The following is a 19,513-nucleotide window of genomic DNA, read 5'->3' as shown; positions in this document are numbered from 1 at the left end:
TAAAACAGTACTAAAAGTTGTGAATATTCAAAATGTTAAAGAAAATCTTCCTCCCTTCCTCTCCCCAGTGTTTGTGCCTTTGAGTTGGCTGGACCTATAAGTTAAGCATCCATGCTCCTTCTGTGCTATATCTGAATATTTTCATGCAAATATTTATTTATTTTATCCATACAAAAATTGATACCTCGCCTTTCTAGAGTTTGCAGGCTACTCAGAGCAGCAAACAGCAGTCAAAAGCAGTGACATATAAGAAAAACATAAAAACAAGTTGATAATTCCAAACATACTGCTGTAACTTTGTGTGCTGGCAAGGCAGAAGAGATAATCAACATATAGTCACAGGTGAAAATAACCATAGATTCAACCCCTGTGAAGTAAAGAAACATTACATCAAATTCTGAACAGGAAGGGGTTTGTCTTGTGACATAACACCATTCAAAGACGATACCAGCCTAGTTTCTTTCGAGATATGAGATCATGAGGTCTCTGAGAATCCACATATAACTTGGTTCACATTACTAGTAAAGTATATCCTTGTAAGCATGTTGCTATGCAAGATATGAAAATGTGCTCAGGGGGAAAGCAAGAAACTAGTTCCTGCAGGTGTTGTGGAAAACTTCCAAAGCAGGGATTGTGAAAGGATTTTCCACCTTCCTGTGAATGGTATGGAACCGAGGACTCAATAAGTCAAAGAGGCTTCCCTTGTGCTGCATGGAAACATTGGCAGAAGAAAGGATTGCAATAAGCTTAGCTGTCCCCAGTGCTATCAAGAATTTGGCTTTAACTGAAATGCTCACATCTGGAAGACAGAGAAGAGATATAAATAATGAAGAAAAATATTTATAGATAGTGGCCAAGATTCTATCTTTTAGGCAACTTACCAGGCTAACATAATCAACTCATGGTTCATTGATGGGGTAGGATTTCCTGGGGTTTATCAGTAAGTTTATTTAGTCTTTTTACTTAAACATCTTTTTCCAGGGGTGGGATTTTCAATTTTCTTTTAAATGACAACACCCAGGAGTCTGCTGGGACTGCTCCAACTTGAATTCAGGGGGCTTAACCCCCTCCCCTCCCCAAAGCCCTCTCAGATGTTTGATACAAATCCTCCATTTCTGAATTCCAAGGCAGAATAACTGACTGGGTGGAGCTAAATTCTGTGACTCTGCAAAGCATCAGGTGTATTGTATTCTCTTTGCCCGTTATGCTCTGTATAGGCTGTCTCTCAGAAAACTACAATACCTATATTACTTAGCTCCACCCAGTCAGTTGCTCTATCTCACAATTCAGATATGGAGATATTTTTTTTTCTCATGTATGCACCAGTTGTAAGTCATATTGAGCACCTTTGAGGGATTTTAGGGGGGGCCTAAGCTCCCCAGCCCCTTCATGGATTGCTGCTTTGTCGTGGCGAAGGGGCTTGAGTAACTCAGAAAAGCTATGGGCTATGCCGTGCAGGGACACCCAAGACGGACAGGACATAGTGGAGAGTTCCGACTAAACGCAATCCACCTGGAGTAGGGACTGGCAATGCCACTCCAGTATCTTTGCCAAGAATGCCCCATGATCAGAAACAAAAGGCTAAAAGATATGACGCTGGAAGATGGGACCTTCAGGTCAGAAGGCGCCCAACATGCTACTGAGGAAGAGCTGAGGACAAGTACAAGTAGCTCCAGAGCTAATGAAGTGGTTGGGCCAAAGCCGAAAGGACGCTCAGCTGTGGACGTGCCTGGAAGTGAAAGGAAAATCCAATGCTGCAAAGAAAAATACTGCATAGAAAGCTGGAATGTAAGATCTATGAACGTTGGGAAGCTGGAGGTGGTCAAACAGGAGATGTCAAGAATAAACATCGACATCCTGGGCATCAGTGAACTAAAGTGGACAGGAATGGGCGAATTCAGCTCAGATGATTATCATATCTACTATTGTGGGCAAGAAACCCGTAGAAGGAATGGAGTAGCCTTCATAGTCAACAAAAGAGTGGGAAAAGCTGTAATGGGATACAATCTCAAAAATGATAGAATGATGTCAATACGAATCCAAGGCAGACCTTTCAACATCACAATAATCCAAGTTCACGCACCAACCACCACTGCTGAGGAGACTGAAATTGAACAGTTTTATGAAGATTTACAACACCTTCTAGAACTGACACCAAAGAAAGATGTTCTTCTCATTCTAGGGGACTGGAATGCTAAAGTAGGGAGCCAAGAGATAAAGGGTATAACAGGGAGGTTTGGCCTTGGAGTTCAGAACGAAGCAGGACAAAGGCTAATAGAGTTTTGTCAAGAGAATAAGCTGGTCATCACAAACACTCTTTTCCAACAACACAAGAGACAACTCTATACATGGAAATCACCAGATGGGCAATATCGAAATCAGATTGATTATATTCTCTGCAGCCAAAGATGGAGAAGCTCTATACAGTCAGCAAAAACAAGACCTGGAGCTGACTGCGGCTCTGATCATCAGCTTCTCATAGCAAAATTCAAGGTTAGACTGAAGAAAGTAGGAAAAACCACTGGGCCACTCAGGTATAATCTAAACCAAATCCCCTATGAGTACACAGTAGAAGTAAAGAACAGATTTAAGGAACTAGATTTGGTGGACAGAGTGCCTGAAGAACTTTGGATAGAGGCTCGTAACATTGTCCAGGAGGCAGCAACAAAAACCATCCCAAAGAAAAGGAAATGCAAGAAAGCAAAATGGCTGTCCAACGAGGCCTTAGAAATAGCAGAGAGGAGAAGGGAAGCAAAATGCAAGGGAGATAGGGAAAGTTACAGAAAATTGAATGCAGACTTCCAAAGAATAGCAAAGAGAGACAAGAAGGCCTTCTTAAATGAACAGTGCAAAGGAATAGAGGAAAAGAATAGAAAGGGGAAAACCAGAGATCTGTTCAAGAAAATTGGAGATATTAGAGGAACATTTCACGCAAAGATGGACATGATAAAGGACAACAATGGGAGGGACCTAACAGAAGCAGAAGACATCAAGAAGAGGTGGCAAGAATACACAGAGGAATTATATCAGAAAGATGTGGATATCCCCGACAACCCAGACAATGTAGTTGCTGACCTTGAGCCAGACATCGTGGAGAGTGAAGTGAAGTGGGCCTTAGAAAGCCTGGCTAACAACAAGGCCAGTGGAGGTGATGGCATTCCAGTTGAACTATTTAAAATCTTGAAAGATGATGCTGTTAAGGTGCTACATTCAATATGCCAGCAAGTTTGGAAAACCCAGAGGATTGGAAAAGATCACTCTACATCCCAATCCCAAAGAAAGGCAGTGCAAAAGAATGCTCCAACTACCGCACAGTTGCACTCATTTCACACGCTAGCAAGGTTATGCTCAAAATCCTCCAAGGTAGGCTTCAGCAGTATGTGGACCGAGAACTCCCAGAAGTACAAGCTGGATTCCGAAGAGGCAGAGGCACTCAAGACCAAATTGCTAACTTGCGCTGGATTATGGAGAAAGCCAGAGAGTTCCAGAAAAATATCTACTTCTGCTTCATTGACTATGCAAAAGCCTTTGACTGTGTGGACCACAACAAACTATGGCAAGTTCTTAAAGACATGGGAGTGCCTGACCACCTTATCTATCTACTGAGAAACCTATATGTGGGACAGGAAGCAACAGTCAGAACTGGATATGGAACAACTGATTGGTTCAAAAGTGGGAAAGGAGTACGACAAGGCTGTATATTGTCTCCCAGCTTATTCAACTTATATGCAGAATACATCATGCGGAAGGCTGGACTGGAGGAATCCCAAGCCGGAATTAAGATTGCCGGAAGAAATATCAACAACCTCCGATATGCAGATGACACCACTCTGATGGCAGAAAGTGAGGAGGAATTAAAGAACCTTGTAATGAGGGCGAAAGAAGAGAGTGCAAAAAATGGTCTGAAACTCAACATCAAAAAAACTAAGATCATGGCCACTGGTCCCATCACCTCCTGGGAAATAGAAGGGGAAGATATGGAGGCAGTGACAGATTTTATTTTCCTGGGCTCCATGATCACTGCAGATGGAGACAGCAGCCACGAAATTAAAAGACGCCTGCTTCTTGGGAGGAAAGTGATGACAAATCTTGACAGCATCTTAAAAAGCAGAGACATCACCTTGCCAACAAAAGTCCGAATAGTCAAAGCTATGGTTTTTCCTGTCGTGATGTATGGAAGTGAGAGCTGGACCATAAAGAAAGCAGACTGCCGAAGAATTGATGCCTTTGAATTGTGGTGCTGGAGGAGACTCTTGAGAATCCCCTGGACTGCAGGGAGAACAAACCTATCAATTCTAAAGGAAATCAACCCTGAGTGCTCACTGGAAGGACAGATCCTGAAGCTGAGGCTCCAGTACTTTGGCCATCTAATGAGAAGAAAAGACTCCCTGGAAAAGACCCTGATGTTGGGAAAGTGTGATGGCAAGAGGAGAAGGGGACGACCCAGGATGAGATGACTGGACAGTGTCTGCGAAGCAACCAACATGAATTTGACACATCTCCGGGAGGCAGTAGAAGATAGGAGGGCCTGGCATGCTCTGGTCCATGGGGTCACGAAGAGTCGGACATGACTAAACGACTAAACAACAAGCTCCCCAGAATTTGATGCAGAGTTTTGAATTTTTTGTTAAATTCCTTTAGCTTTGCAGCAAAAATGCAGGGATTCACAGAACAGAATAGCTTCAGGTTCCCCAGATTAGTTCACCCCTTTTCTCATTAATTCGCACTTACAGTCTCAGTAACTCATTCTGAGACATTAGTAAGCGAGGGGAAACCAATTCTCTACTTAGAGATTAACAGCAAACTGACGAACAAGACTGCTTTCAACAACAGACTTCAACAGACTTTGGAGAGGGGAAAGCTACTGAGCAAAGAAGCATGGCTCTCTTTGAATTCAGAGGCAGAAGTTAATGATTGATTAGTACTGGATACATAAACAGTCAGCCCAGCCCAGAAAGGTCCTTTCTAGCCATACTTTCTCCAGACAACATGCAAAGTTATAAACACTCAAACTGAATTCTAGCTGGGACAATTCCAGCATTCTGGATGTTGCCATTCAAAAAATGTGAAAATCCCATCCCTACCACAATTTAAGAAGGATATGTATCCAGAGGAAATTAATTAAGATGGTAGTTTAGACATGGGATATTCATATTCATCTCCCAGAGGAGACAATATGAATATCGGCACCACAGATGCCTGGGATGTTTTGACCCTCCCTCCCCCCTCAAACAACCTGGTCCATTTACCAGCCGGCGCATGGCTGGCATCATTCTCGCTGCACCAATCCAGGAAGCCGCCCAGCTGGTGCTTCCCCGCCTCCCAAAGCAGCCAACCACTCCGGCAAGGAGGCAAGATGAAGAGTCTCCCATTCAACTGCTGAGTGGTCAGCTTCACAAGGAGGTGGGGTTGCTTCCTAGATTGACAGAACAATAATGACGCCGTCAAATTTTCTGTCATCTGTGAAAACATCTGATAGTATTTTCCATATATACAGTATATACAGTATATATTGGAGGGTTTCTTTACATCATTAATTTATCTTGACATATATAATGCAGAATCATAAATGCCTGTGTGCACTTCTAATCAAACAAACAGAAAAAGGAGGATAGCTAAGCTGCATTGCCAACACGGTTAGGAGCATATTTTCAGCTACAATCCTAAACACTTTCCAGTATGTAAGCACCATTGAACACAGTGTGATACCTTCCTCTAAGCGAGCAAGCATATGATTGAATTGTGAATCATTCCAAGTGGATGGTAACCAAACCTTTTAGAGCTCCAAAATGAGAATGAGATTCGTTATAATTATCAGTTTAATTGATGTGTGGACAATAGAACTAAGCATTACAGTACTACATCTACAAAACAGTTGTAGTCATTTTAATATACCGAGTCTCTTTGGAAATAAATGCTTCCCCCTTGGGGCACTATCTTGAGAGTTCTGGAAATGTGTGGTTAATTACATTTGCCAATATTTATATGCTTCACTCTTGGAGATATGAGCAAATGTTCACAGGGATGGGGACTTGAGTCCCAGAACTCACTGTCAAGTCGGATTAAGTCACACCAGCAACTTGACTTGGACTCATCTTGTTTTTTCCCCCCAGTGACTAGGACTTGACTCGTGACTTGGATCCTACCCAGTCCCTCCTTTTTTTTCCTGGGGGAAAAAAGCTTGTTTTTCAATGGGGAGTTGGACTTGGGACCAAGGACTCAGACTTGGGACTCAGACGGAAAGACTTGCTGTGTCAGAATTCCCCACATCATGTCTGTCCATCATGGGGAGCTCAAGGGAGGAGTCTATGATAGGGCAGGAGGGGCGGAACAAAGAGAACCATTAGAGAGACAGTTAGTTAGACAGTTAGAGAGGAGAGTTGGAGAAAAGAGGTTGGAGATAGGGAATTGAAGAGAGGGAGTTAGGAGATTGAAATGAGAAAATTAAGACAGAGATTGGAAAGCTGGAATGCTAGACAATAGGAAAGAGTTAAAAAGTATAGAGAATAAATAGATAGTCAAAGAATATTGTTAAAGTGAATACAAACACATACAAACCAGTGTGTAATCAAAGGCTATTTAATGAATGATCCTAAACATCTGTGATTTACATTTGTGATTTGCATATAATATCAATAAATCTGGTGTATTGGCAGCACGTGTCTAAGATACATCTATTTGGTATTGTGTGAATAATACTTGGTGGCAGCGTGTAAAGAAGAAACGCATCCAGAGGGTGAAGCTATGCTTAAGGGAAAATAAACAAGGGACACTGGGTGGACACAACAGTTGCCAACATCCCTGATTGTTCAAATGTACTAACACTGAATCTATCACCACAGTCTTACAACTGAGTTTGTAAAAATTGTTTGTCTGCTTAAACGTTCCTTTGCTATATTTGTAGTACTTAAAGACATGGGTGCATGGTGGGCTCACACATACAGCCGTGCTGATTGCTTGGAATCTATTTTTAACCTTCCATTGGTGAGCAAGGGAATGGCTATTTGTCCTGAATTACCATCATACGATGCTAACTGTTAAGTCATAACATTAGAGAGACAATCTGTACTATAACTGTAGAATACACATTTCACATATTAACAATACTGTGAAACGAGCTTGGACCCAATGTATGCAAGTAAGAGTCTCACAAGGACTGTTTATTTGTAAAACTACCGCAAACCCTAAAAGGCCATCACAAATCTTGCTGTGGGCTGAAACTCTGCTGATGTAGGAAAACATAATGCAAAATAAAACCGCTGCTTTTCCCAGAGGTGACAATTTTACAAAATGTAACCATTGTTATTACAAGAACAAAGTCAGTAAACAGAACTACACACAAAACAACAACAAAAGAAGCTGTTTCATATCAAATGAAGTCACAAGTGCTGAAACAGAGAAGAATGTCCCACAAATGTAGTACATCGGGCCTGGATGCATCTCAGACCACCATAGCTTTCATGACAAAAGCTTTCTTCAAAACTAATTTCTATGACTCGTGCTGCACAAAAATGGCAGCTCCCTCCCCATTAAGAGGTAAATAAAGAGTGCAGCTAAATTGCATTTCAATAAATGTATGTAATAGTGTAAAGCCTGGCTAGAATCCAAAACCAAGTCCTACCCAAAAGTTGCCTATTGAATCAATTGCTGAAACGTAATTCAGTGCTTAGTAGAGCCCATTAATTCAATAGGTCTAAACTGCTTGGAAGTAAGAGTTGAATTTAGGCCCCTGGCTGTTTTTCAAACAGGTACTCAATTACAATAAGCAAATTCTATATTGTCAAAATAATGGAATACCTTTTGCTAAAATACCAGTTTCCTAAATTTTCAAGATGAGTTTCCTTCTCCAATGCAACTAGCAAGAACTGTGTTCCTCTGTTGTTTCCATAAGTAATCTTTTATTAATTTTCAGCGATGTAGTTGTCTTAGTGGTGGAGTCTTATTTACAACCTCACATGTTGTCTGAATGACTGGGAGGGACTTTCCTGGGCAGGGTGACTGTATATCTATCCAGTACTAATTGTTCCTTCCAAATTTAAAGAGAGCCCCCCCTCTCTTGTTGAATGTTTTTTTCACTTCTCTTTAGCCTGTTGGTGGCAGTTGTTTTTGCTGTTGATCAGTTCAGTTGGTTGTTAAGGATGTGTGAGTAAAGAAAGAAGAATACACAAGTCAGTGGTTTCAAGCAACTGTAAATATTTTTTTCTGTTTTTCTATTCTTTCTCTTAGAAAATAAGTTATTGAGACTTTAAGTGCCAGTTAATGAGAAAGGGGTAGACTGGGGAACATTTAGCTATTCTCCTCTGTGGAGCTCTGTACTTCTACTATGTAGCAAAACCAGAAAAAAATTTTTTTACCAGGAATTCAAAATTCTGCAACATTTATGGGACATTTTTCTCTGTTTTAGTAGATATCACAAAAGCAAACATTTCATGGCACTGCCATAATGTCAGGCTGAGCGATCCAGCTGTGCCATTATATGACACAGCTAATGAAAAGTTATTTGTCCTTCATGTTCCAGGCTGCCAGAAGGTTAGGAAAGGGTTAATACCATGAGATAAGAGGTCAGTGATGGTGATGACTTGTAGGAGGTTAGCAATGGAGGGATTTTTATCCTGCCTGCCTAGGGGAAGGGTTTTGTTTTGTTTTTGTCTCTGAAAGCTGAAATGTAAAAGAAGTAAAGGAGCCTGATGACTATGAATGATTTGGACCTCATCCAGGTAGGTGCATTAAGGCTTGTTTTCCTATTGTTTCTTCTATGTATTGGTTACTCAGAAATTCTTGCACACCTTGTTTACTTAAGGTGTATCCAGGGAAGGAGTCTTGTGTTGTTATTCTGCTGTATTGTGATCTTTTTCTGCACCATGTGTTGCATTTCGTTTTCTTTAACATAGTGATAGAGATTTGACTCCTTGCTAGATAAAAGCCACCCTGCCAAATACTTTATATGCTCTCCATGCATACCAGGAACTTCCCAAGTTAAGAAGGGGGGAAAAAGCTCTAAAACTTAGCCTTTTGTCTACAGAATCTCCTAGCTGCAGGGGAAAGATGTCCCACAACGTAAATTCCCCTATATGTTGAATGAAACAGAGTTTCTCTTCACCTCTGTACATCTTTCCTGCCAAGTAAGTGCCATCTCCCTTTTCCTTTAAAAACAGGAGTCTGCGGGAAAAACTTTATAACATTTTTAGGACTAACTTATTTCAAGAATTACAATTCACTACTGGCCTCAAAGTTCCATTCATTCATTCACTCACTCATTCATTTTCTAAGTGTCCCACATAAAAGTGGATAGATTTTCAGTATGGGGAGGATACAGAATCAAATATTTTTGAAAGGACTTGCTGGTGCTCAGTCATCATTTAAAGGAGGGAAGGTCTAAACAATTTCCTATCCAGAACACAGCCAAACAGTCTGAAAAACCTAGAACAACCAATGTCCTATTCTCAACATTCCAAGAAAACATTTTCATTTATTCAATTACCAGCACTCTTTAGAAAAGTTTTCTCTGCCTTTAATAGCTGCAGGAAGGTGGTGTACCAATCTTTCCTGCTCCAGAAGGTGAGAAGGAAGGTAGAAAGGAAGGAGTAAATGTATTTATGATGCTTCCAGGTGCTTTGTTCACTGGTGCATTGGTGCTAAATGCTAGGAAGTGCCATCATGGTAAATTCCTTCTCCCAGTGTACAAAGCAGTACAAAATAAATAAACGAACCCAGGCTTTCTGGTAGAGACACAAAGATGTGGGGACACATGAAAAAGTAATACAAGGCAGGGACATCATCTGGGTGCTGGGGAAAATGTTCATTAAAATCATGAAAATCCTGATGCTTTGTAGGGATGAATCCTTCCTTACTGGCATCCATAGGGAAATAGCACAATGGGAGGAATGGGAACAGAAGGCTATTAACGAATGGTGCCAGAGTCTCACCTACTTGGAAAAAGCTGAAAAACCAGTTCTAGGGATGCACAAACTGATGACTGATTGTGGCTGTGTAAGTGTTACCCAGAGTATTCTAACCTATTAAAGGTAATCCAATTAGGAAACGCAGCTTCTATCTGAACCACTTACAACAGTATAAAAACAACAAGGCAAAAGCAAATATGAAAAGAACATGACCACTAAAATCTTTTGTTAATGGTTCTCTGGAGTAGAATAGATAGCAAGAGCAATTTTCCTCAGGAATTAAGGAGAGACTGAATGGATAACCCTATCAAAGATTTCATCCCTTGATGTCACTGAAATACACCAGGCTTATTTTTCTTCAAACAGTCGCATCTTTCCTGTAGGCAAAACATGGTGAAATGAAAAATGAGCCACTTTTGCTCGGCCCAAAATGTGTTTGTATGAAGCAACCTAAGCATGAAGTGAGGCTTTCAGGTCTTTTAGTAAAAAGGAAAGAATGTCTGCTCACACTGTATGGAGTTCAGCCCTTTGTCAGGCTGCTGTGTATTTAGCATGGTAGTGTGCAGTAAAATATTACCTCATTATCATCATCTTCTTCTTAAGGTAAGACATTGTTAGCCCAGAGGTACAATAGGACCATTCATTCATGTGTGTTCATTGTCTATTTATCGCAACTCTATAACTTCCAGCTGAAGTTGTGACAAGGCTCAACTGAAAAGCAATGTTCTTGAAGTCTTCAGCCTGTGCTATTCAACCCATGTTGATTTGCATAGGAAAAGAGTCATGGAGAGCTACTACAATCAAAGGATTTAACATGCAGGTAGAGATAAATTAGAATTGGTACCATACCCAGTAATTGCAATGATCTAAGGGTTAAAAGCTTACAATTGTCTGAGGCAAAGAACAAAACAGGATTCCACCTTCCCCATATATAGTAGCTGACCAGCTGACTTTGATTATAAAAAGTGGTAACAGAATAATACCCTCTGCTATACCAGAGGGCAATAGGGCAGCTTGGGAGAGCAAGTAGCACATATACTGTAGCTTTATTTATTCTACGCACCTCTTGCTTACTTCTTGACTGGGAAAACTCGATTAAATATTCCACAGCTTCTATGGACTCTGATACATAGTGGGGAAACAGCTTCAATCAGCTTTGCATCACATTTCTAAAGAGCTACATGCACTGAGATTTAACAGTGTTTGCAAGCTCACCTGGAATCTCAAAAACATCTTGACGTGTATCCCAAAATACTGCAAATCAGTATTTTGCAGTTCTAGCGCCATATTTGTAAAAGATGAATGATTAGGCCTATAAGGTGTTGAGTTACTAAAGATAGAAACTGTAACATATAAAAATGTTTTTAATTAATTATATTTTTTATTTTTTTAATTACTACATGTCCTTATCTAACTATACACGAACACACAACCTTCTTAAGATGAGCAGTGGCACACTGCACCTTAATAATTTATATATATCCTATAGCAGCACAGGTAAATTGGGTGTGGGGAGATTAATTATAATTAGTTAGTGCCATAATAAGCCACCTGAAAGTGAAATGGTAGTATTTATTCTGCATCGTTTCCCCCAGTCTGATCCCCTTGGTGGTTAGAGATGATGGAGAGTACTGTATTGTGGAAGGGTGCTCTATATGGTGGTTCCCAACCATGGGTGACCCATGGTTCTTGGACTGCAATTCCCAGAAGCCTTCACCTCCAGCTGTGCTGACCAAGGTTTCTAAGAGTTGCAGTTCAAGAACACCTGCGTCATCCAGTGTTGGGAGCCACTGCTCTAGTGGTCCAATGTACTTCATATTAGATTTTAGATGATGTAATTAGACTTGAGAACCCACAACTTTGTCAATGAGACTGCTAGCTATTGATGGGTGGAACAGTGTAGCTGGACAGCTGTTTATGCTCAGGTGATTTTACTGAGAGGGTGTTTTGAAACTAAGGCTGTGATCACACCTACAAAATGTTTTGCTGTTATGCTCCATCAATTTCAAAATTTAAATTTGCATGGCTATTATAGAATTTTTTACTCTGCCTCTGTGCTAACCCCCTCCTGCCTGAAGTCTTCTACTTTGGGGGGGCATATCATGAAACATTTGTTTCATGGGCATTCTGCATACATGGCTTTATTGGAATATTTTGCAGAAGGGGATCTGCCGTGTGATGCTGTCACCAGTACTGCTGCTGTTGTGTATCTTTTTTTTAAGTGTCTATGTACAGACAGTTTCTATGCCCTCTGCCTGATAATTTCCACTTACAAGTAGACAGCATGCCTTGGCCCTGCAATTGTACTTGCGGTTCCTTCCACCAGGTGATGCCGCTTCACCTGGAACCACATAAGGTTTTTCTTAAGTGGCCTTCGTGGTGGATCTGCAATGGCTAAAAAGCCCCCACCCACTACTACTGATCCTCTGCCGGGGGGGGGGGGGGGACACATCTATATGAAAGTGGCCCTAAATTTCTGGATCCCCGTCCATTTTCTTGTTCCATCCCTGCTATCCCCTAAATGTTTGTGACAGATCAGTTCCGCAAGGGAAATGACCAGTCATACACTGCTGGTGCATTGCCCTGGCAATGTCCTGAACCTTGGGATACTCCTCCATAGTAGATTGAGGGTGGGGGGGATGCAAAGGCATGACTATGGCCAATTATCCAGGGGCCCCAAAAGACAAATGTTCTGCCCCAGTTTCAGAGCAGAAGCCACCTGCTCCTTCCTTTCCCTGAATACTTGCCTCAAAATAAAGAGTACCACCACCACCCTTCAATGCTTTGGCCAACCATTTATAGGCAGGGGGGCAGGGCACAACCAGAAATGTGCTCCTGTGGCTCCATTAAGGGCTTATTACTTATAATGTGTTTTTCAGTAGTGCGGCACATGCATATGCAACACGCTCCAGACAGTTTCCAGTGCCACTGCCAGTGCCACCCCTGGCAATGCAGCGGAAGCAACCTCTTTGTTCAGACTGGTGACAATGCCTCTGTGGAAATTAATACTCCACTGGTGCCACTCCAGGATCATAATTCCCAGTTTTCATCCATCCCATATCTTAGCTGGTTACCAATGTTATGGTTATCCGAGTACCAATCTAGTGCTCCCTCTCCCAAAAAGTTCCCTCCATTGTGTACCTCCCCATTCCACCACTTCTCCCAAAATAGGGAAAACAGTAGACAGAGACTCTGGAGTAACTGATTTCTTGAGCACATGAGCCGAGTAAAGAACCTGTTTCGTTTGCAATGCAATGACCTATTGGCACTCCACAACCAACTTGTCATTTGCCCAAAAAAGGCAGTGTGAGAATCTACTCAGGATACTTTAAGTCTGGTATTGGAGTAGTTGATGACAGTTACAGAAAATGCAAGAGAGGTTACAATGTTTGAAGTAGAGCGGCCATAAAAAAAGGAGAGGGAAATGGGAGCATGTTCGGCAACACCCACCCAGTCCGCCAGGAAATGAGTCTGTTCAACATCATTCCACCTAGTGCTTAGGGGCACACACTGCACAAGGCTGCAGGCTCCCCACCATTGAGCAGCATACAATGCTGCAAGGGGCAGAAATGCCAATGAAAGTGATGTATAGATAATGGAATTGTTGCTGATACATCAGTGTATCAGAAAATGTTTTTTAATAAACGGTGGACAGAAAGACTTAGAAGAAAATGTGGAAGGAAATATTCTGGAACTGAGGTGTTCCTGCACAGAGCGCCTCAAAGCAATAAAGTTCGCTATACTTCAAAAACACATAGGGACACACATCCTAGGAGATATGTCACGTGATCGCAAAGCATGAGTGTACCATGATAAAAATATGCAGAACCACGTGGCACATTTCGCTGGTGTGCTCGTGGCCTGAGAAGAGTTGGTGAGGAGAGGCTGCTTCTGTCTTTTCCCAACAGCTTCTCTGCTGAAATTCTGTTCTGGCTACTTCTTCTACTCTTCATGGCTTAGGTGGGTACACTAGCATAAAATTTGAGAAGTTTATCATTGTAGGTCCAAAGGTCCCCAAAGTACGTAATTACTTGGTGCCATTTGTTCACTTCCCCATTTCTCAAATAGCTTAAAGAATTGCTTTTACATTTGGATGCAGAGTGGAGTCTAAATCATTCAAGTTGCTAGCTTGCAGAATGGGACACAGATTTCTCCTACTGACTGACTTAGCATGCTGCCTTTCTTTACACAGAAAGACCCAAGCTGGCACACAATGAAAACAACGTAATAAACATAATTGAACATTGTTGTTGTAGTTTAGTCATTAAGTCATGTCCGACTCTTCATGACCCCATGGACCAGAGCATGCCAGGCCCTCCTGTCTTCCAGTGCCTCCCGGAGTTTGGTCAAATTCATCTTGGTAGCTTCAATGACACTGTCCAATCATTTTGTCCTCTGTCATCCCCTTCTCCTCTTGCCTTCACACATAGAAACATAGTGAGTTAAAAAGCATATCCAGCTCAGTTCAGTCAGGGAATTGGGGCAGAATGTACAGTGTATATAGCATCCCACAATGGTGCTTACTTGATTAAAAGCCTGTCAACAGAAAAATCAGAAGGGGGGGGGCAAATTGGCTTCCCCAAAAGTGCATTCCACAGCCTGGGAGCAGCCACTGAGAAAGTCCTCATTTTTCACCATCTGAGGCTGTGAGACTGGTAGGACTGAGAGAAGGGCCTCCCCAGGATGTCTTAACAGCAGGGCTGATTCCCATGGAGCAATACAGTCCTTTAGCTAGTCTGGACCCAAGCTTTTTCAGGCTTTATAGGCCATAAGCAGCACTGAATTGGTCGCAAAAATGAACTGGCAGACAATGAGGCTGCTGTAAGGGAGATATATGCTCCTTCTAACCAGCACATCAACAATCTGGGTGCAGCATTTTGAACCAGCTGAAGTTTCCAAACTCTCTGCTAAGCCAATCCCACAAACAATTTTCAGTAGTGCAGGTGGAGTGTAATCTAGGCATGAGTCATTGTAGCCAAAGCAGACATCTCAAAGAATATTCTCTGATCTGCCTTTCAACTAAACAGGAGCACCTCTATCTTGTCTGAATTAAGCTTTGTCTAGTTCACTCTTATCCAGTCCATTACTGGCAATACTGCTCCCTTTTAACCATGACTGCTCATACAGGCCTTTCAGAGCCTTAATCTGGACTAATGTTTTTGATCATTTATACTCTGTCAATTTTGGAATAAATGCCATTGTTTTGTCACAATATATATAATCATTGAACAGAGCTGCAGTATTACCAGGATGACAGCAACCCACACCACCACAGAGTGTGTGTGCTAGGTCTGCTAGCTTTATCCCAGGGTTAGCCAATCCTGGGATTGGTCTCTCAGCTGTTACAATTTACTCAGCTGGATAAATTCTAGCTTTGCTTGTTTCTTTAAGTAATGATCCTTACAAATACTTATTGCATAGTACAAAACTGATGTTTAACAATTCCTCCAGGTTTCTCCCAAACCTGTCAATCAATATGTAATATTGATATATAATCAATATGCAATATATATAATCAGTTGTATTGGCTCTTGCCTTCCCATTGGACTATTTCAGTGACATGGAGAGGGGGGATTTGCTGGTTGGGTAACAGCCTATCCTCCATATTATTTTACCCAGGCTTTGTGCCCTAGAGAGGACACTCTAGCTTCGCGTACAGCGTCAAAGTCCTCCATACAGAGCACGTTACCATAGTCTCTTGAGACTGAAGGATGACTATGATGATGATGATGTAATCAATATTTATACTTATTATACATTAGTTATTTTATTCTTAGAGGTTTATCACATTATGTTATTGTAAGCTGCCCAGAGTAGTGGCCTGGCTACCAGATGGCTGGGATGAATAAATAAATTGCTGTTATTGGCTGAGCACCTAAAAGACAGCAAGAGGCAACAGCACAGAGGGATTCCAGGAATCACAGTTGGGACAACAGAGAAGGTAAAGATGGTATAAGGTTGTGACTAGACAGTGAAATGGTACTGTTTTGGATTGGGTGGAAAAGAGTCACTTTGCTCAGTGATTTCATTTAGATTAATCTTTCCATGCACACCCCATTGCTCCCAAAGAAGAGTAGTACTGTAGATGAATTAAAAAGGTACATATGGCCATGAAAAAGGGCTGGGCTAGTTCATGCTAAGCTCTATGTTGTGTACTTACCGCAAAACAGATTGGAATTAACCACCCAACAGGGGAACAAAAGGAGATAAATTACAGTCTGAATGCACCCTAAGATAGATCTCCTCTTTACTTTGTCACCCAGGTACTATAATTGGTGTTTCTGCTAAGAGGCATTCAAGTTATTTCTGCCTAAGTGTATTCTGACAGTTTTCTATTATGCTACTTCAAACACAGCAATCTCACCCCCGCTCCCACAAAAGCTTTTACAGAGAAGGCAGCAGATGGCAAAGAGTGTCAGTGATCTCTTTTCAAATCAGCTGGCCCTTTCTGAACCCCTTTATCATATAGATGGCTATTGTCATTGGAAAGTCATATCCTGATTTGAAGGGAAAATGAGCATTCAATGGAACTTTATTTCAGATTTCAAGCATTACATTTTGCTTGGCGTTTTTTGTATTTGAAAGCCAGAATAGCATGCTGTGTTCTAGGTTCTCGTCATACAAGAGTGAACTAGCAGCAGCATACCCATATTTTCAAATTGTGTGTGGTTCCAGAGGAGGCTTTTAATCTCCCCTTATTCTGCTTCATTCACTTAATTTTATATGGGCTTCCGATGATAGTGACCTTCACTCATAACCCTCCCTTGTTTTTCACCCACTTCTTCCATTCTTTAAAATATTTTGCCAAGGAAATGACACCATATGGCAAGTGCCCTCTGAGTGCTACTGTGAGGGGCCTACATCTGGAAGTGATTATTGTATTCTTGGGGTGCCTCCTTATTTCCAGAAATTGCAGATTTGATAGTGAAGCTGCTAGTCTTCAACATTTTATGTAAAAGAGCAGGAATAGAGGTAGTGCTAAAGAGGAATAGTGAAACAGTGGTTGGAGTGCATGAAGAGCTTCTTCTGTATTTTACTTACACATTTAACCCTTACCATAAAATGCTCCACTGCGGGCTCTCACACACCTTCTGTCCTTCTCTCCTCATTCTGTACAAGTTTAAATACTCCCTATGTTCAGTGTCATTCCGCTTACATGTATAAATTCTGTCTCCTGCCATAGTATTCACTTAGTTTATTTATTCCCATTAGTATCACAGCACTGCTCTGGGCGGGTTACAACACAACAATAAAAATAAACAAACAAACAAAAAGAGGCATTGAAACCAACAACAATAGCCCTGAAAAAAAAAACAGTTGGTACCCACTAATCCCCAGAGTGGATGGAGGACAAGAGGGAAGAAAAGAAAGGGAAAGAAAAAAGGGGGGAGACGGTGGTCAGATTGGGTTGGTGTGGGAAGCCTCCCTGATAAGCAGTGTCTTTAATTGCTTCCTAAATGTCATATGAAATGCTATTCCTAAATATTCATGTGAATATAATGTTGGAGTTTTGTTTATAACCTCACATGCTATCTGTGATTTGTGTGCCTGGAAGGGACTCTCCTGGACTGGCATGATTGTCTATCTATCCAGCACTAACCAATCATTCCTTCCAGCCTTTGAATTCAAAGAGAGCCTCCCCTCTCTGCAGAGTGTTTTTTCTACCTTTTTAGTCTATTAGCGGCAATAGTTTTGTTTTTTTGGATTGGTTTGGTTTTATTTTGGTTTTGGTTTCCTTTTTTTCTTGTTTTGCTGTTGATCAGTTAAGTTGGTTGCGAAGTATATCTGGAGTAAAGAAAGCAAAATACACAAGCCTATAATTTCAAACAACTGAAAGTAATTTTTTTTCCTATTCTTTCTCTTACAAATGTCTTGGCATGAGTTATTGAAAATAAGTGCGAGTTATTGAGAAAGGCGTGGACTCTGAGGGACTTGTAGCTTTTCTCCTCTGTGAGTCGCTGTACTCTACTGTGTAGCCAAAAGAAAATAATAGCCTCACTCCAAAGTAGAATATATTCAATGTGTAGCAGCTAGCTATGAGATCATGTCTTTTTTACTCCTGCATGGAGACCTAATCTGGATCAGATTCCACTGCTAGTAGCTAGGAAATGGTTAAATCTTCCTCTAAGCCAATTTTTTAAACAACATCAGTTCATCCCCCAACAACAACAATAGCAAGAAATAACCACCCAAATTGGCAACAATAGCATAGTCTTTTCATTTATATTTTGTCTCCATAGTTTTTAAAACTGGGGTCTCTGTGTGTTCCAATCTTCTTTTACTGAGGCTACAGGGAGTCTGGCTATGATGAAAAAAAGAATGACCTCAGTGCTAGATGCTACACATTTAACGCACTGCCTTTTTTGACCCTAAGTATTCAAATCAAGTATTCAAATCACTTCTGTGGCTCCTGCATTCTTTCAGCAAAGCATCCCTAAAGCTCTCTACCCTAACTTGACTTGAGGGTGTGGGTACCTGTAGGTCAAGATTATCTGTGCTGACTTGGAGCCCCTCTCCAGGTTTTTGGACATGAATCTGTGCCAGCCCTACCTGAAGATGCCAGAGGTTGAACCCGGCCTTTTGGATACAAAGTCGTAGGGTCTTTGCTAAGGAACATAGTGAAGTTGTGGTTCCTTCAACCCTTTCTACACTATTGCAGATTGACAGTATAAACTGGAGCCCAGGGCATCTAGTGTTCTTTACAGAACCTCACAAATTGTTCAGAAGACACAACTGGACAGTATATTTCTTAAGACTAACTAAAATGCTTGGGTGAAACAACAGACTGTTTTTTTTTATTTCTGTTATCAAGCACAAAAGTCAGTGCAGAAGGAGAAGATCCCAGTGCAATACAGAAGATGAAATAAAGAATAAAGACCCCCCCAAAAAAAGTGTTGTGAAGGCACTCTAGCTGTATTTGTAACAGACACAGCTGCTCAATTCACTTTTGTTTTCTCCTAAGTCTGGGTCCCAGTTGAACTAATTCCCCAGTTAAGAGACAGGGTGATTGATCAAGGTTTTTAAATGTAACTCAGGTTACATTTAAAGGTTTTTAAATGTAACTCAGTCCCAGTGTTTCTGTTCTAGGAAAGCTTTAGGGTTTAATGTTTTCACTTTGTATCATGCAGGAGACAAGAGAGCAATGCATTGCAGTTGTTGAACTGGAAGATCCTCCCTTTGTTCTAACTGCTGTGGTGGCCAGCTTTTACAATGCTGGCTATAGGTGAAATAGAAATGGTAGATTTTTATTTTAGTTTTTAAATAATTAATCATTATTATTTGCATCACAGTTCATAATTCAGAGTTAGAGGGGGAGAAAGTCTCACAATTCATAGGTGCCTCGGGGTATGACTACCTGTGAAGTTGCACCCAAGAGTCTGGCTTTTTGGGTTAATATGCTTCAGCCAACCACACAGGAGTCACCAGAGAGAGAGGAGGAAATTGGACTCAGTCTTTTTGCAGCTTGTTAACAATTTTAATACCTGTCTCCCCACACCTGGTGCCTAAGTCTGCTTGTTTCTCTATTCCATCTCTTTCTTTCTTTTCTTTTTTCTTTTCAAGATTTGCTACCCCAGCACTAGGACACCTAGGTGATCAAAGAGGAGGGGGGA

At 41.3% G+C, this 19,513-nt stretch overlaps 1 long non-coding RNA gene across 1 annotated transcript in view; it reads left to right on the top strand.

Annotated features, from left to right (window-relative positions):
* The first annotated feature begins 5,366 nt into the window (after nt 1-5,366).
* Nucleotides 5,367-19,513, top strand: part of LOC140704844 (uncharacterized) — a 116,856-nt gene continuing 102,709 nt past the window's right edge. Inside the window, exon 1 of the long non-coding RNA XR_012084304.2 lies at nt 5,367-8,717. This is a non-coding gene — a long non-coding RNA (uncharacterized LOC140704844). The remainder of the gene's footprint in view (nt 8,718-19,513) is intronic.

The sequence above is a fragment of the Pogona vitticeps genome, chromosome 2, assembly GCF_051106095.1.
Source record: "Pogona vitticeps strain Pit_001003342236 chromosome 2, PviZW2.1, whole genome shotgun sequence".
NCBI classification, from domain to species: Eukaryota; Metazoa; Chordata; class Lepidosauria; order Squamata; family Agamidae; genus Pogona; species Pogona vitticeps.
This window is presented reverse-complemented; position numbering and strand designations above follow the sequence as displayed.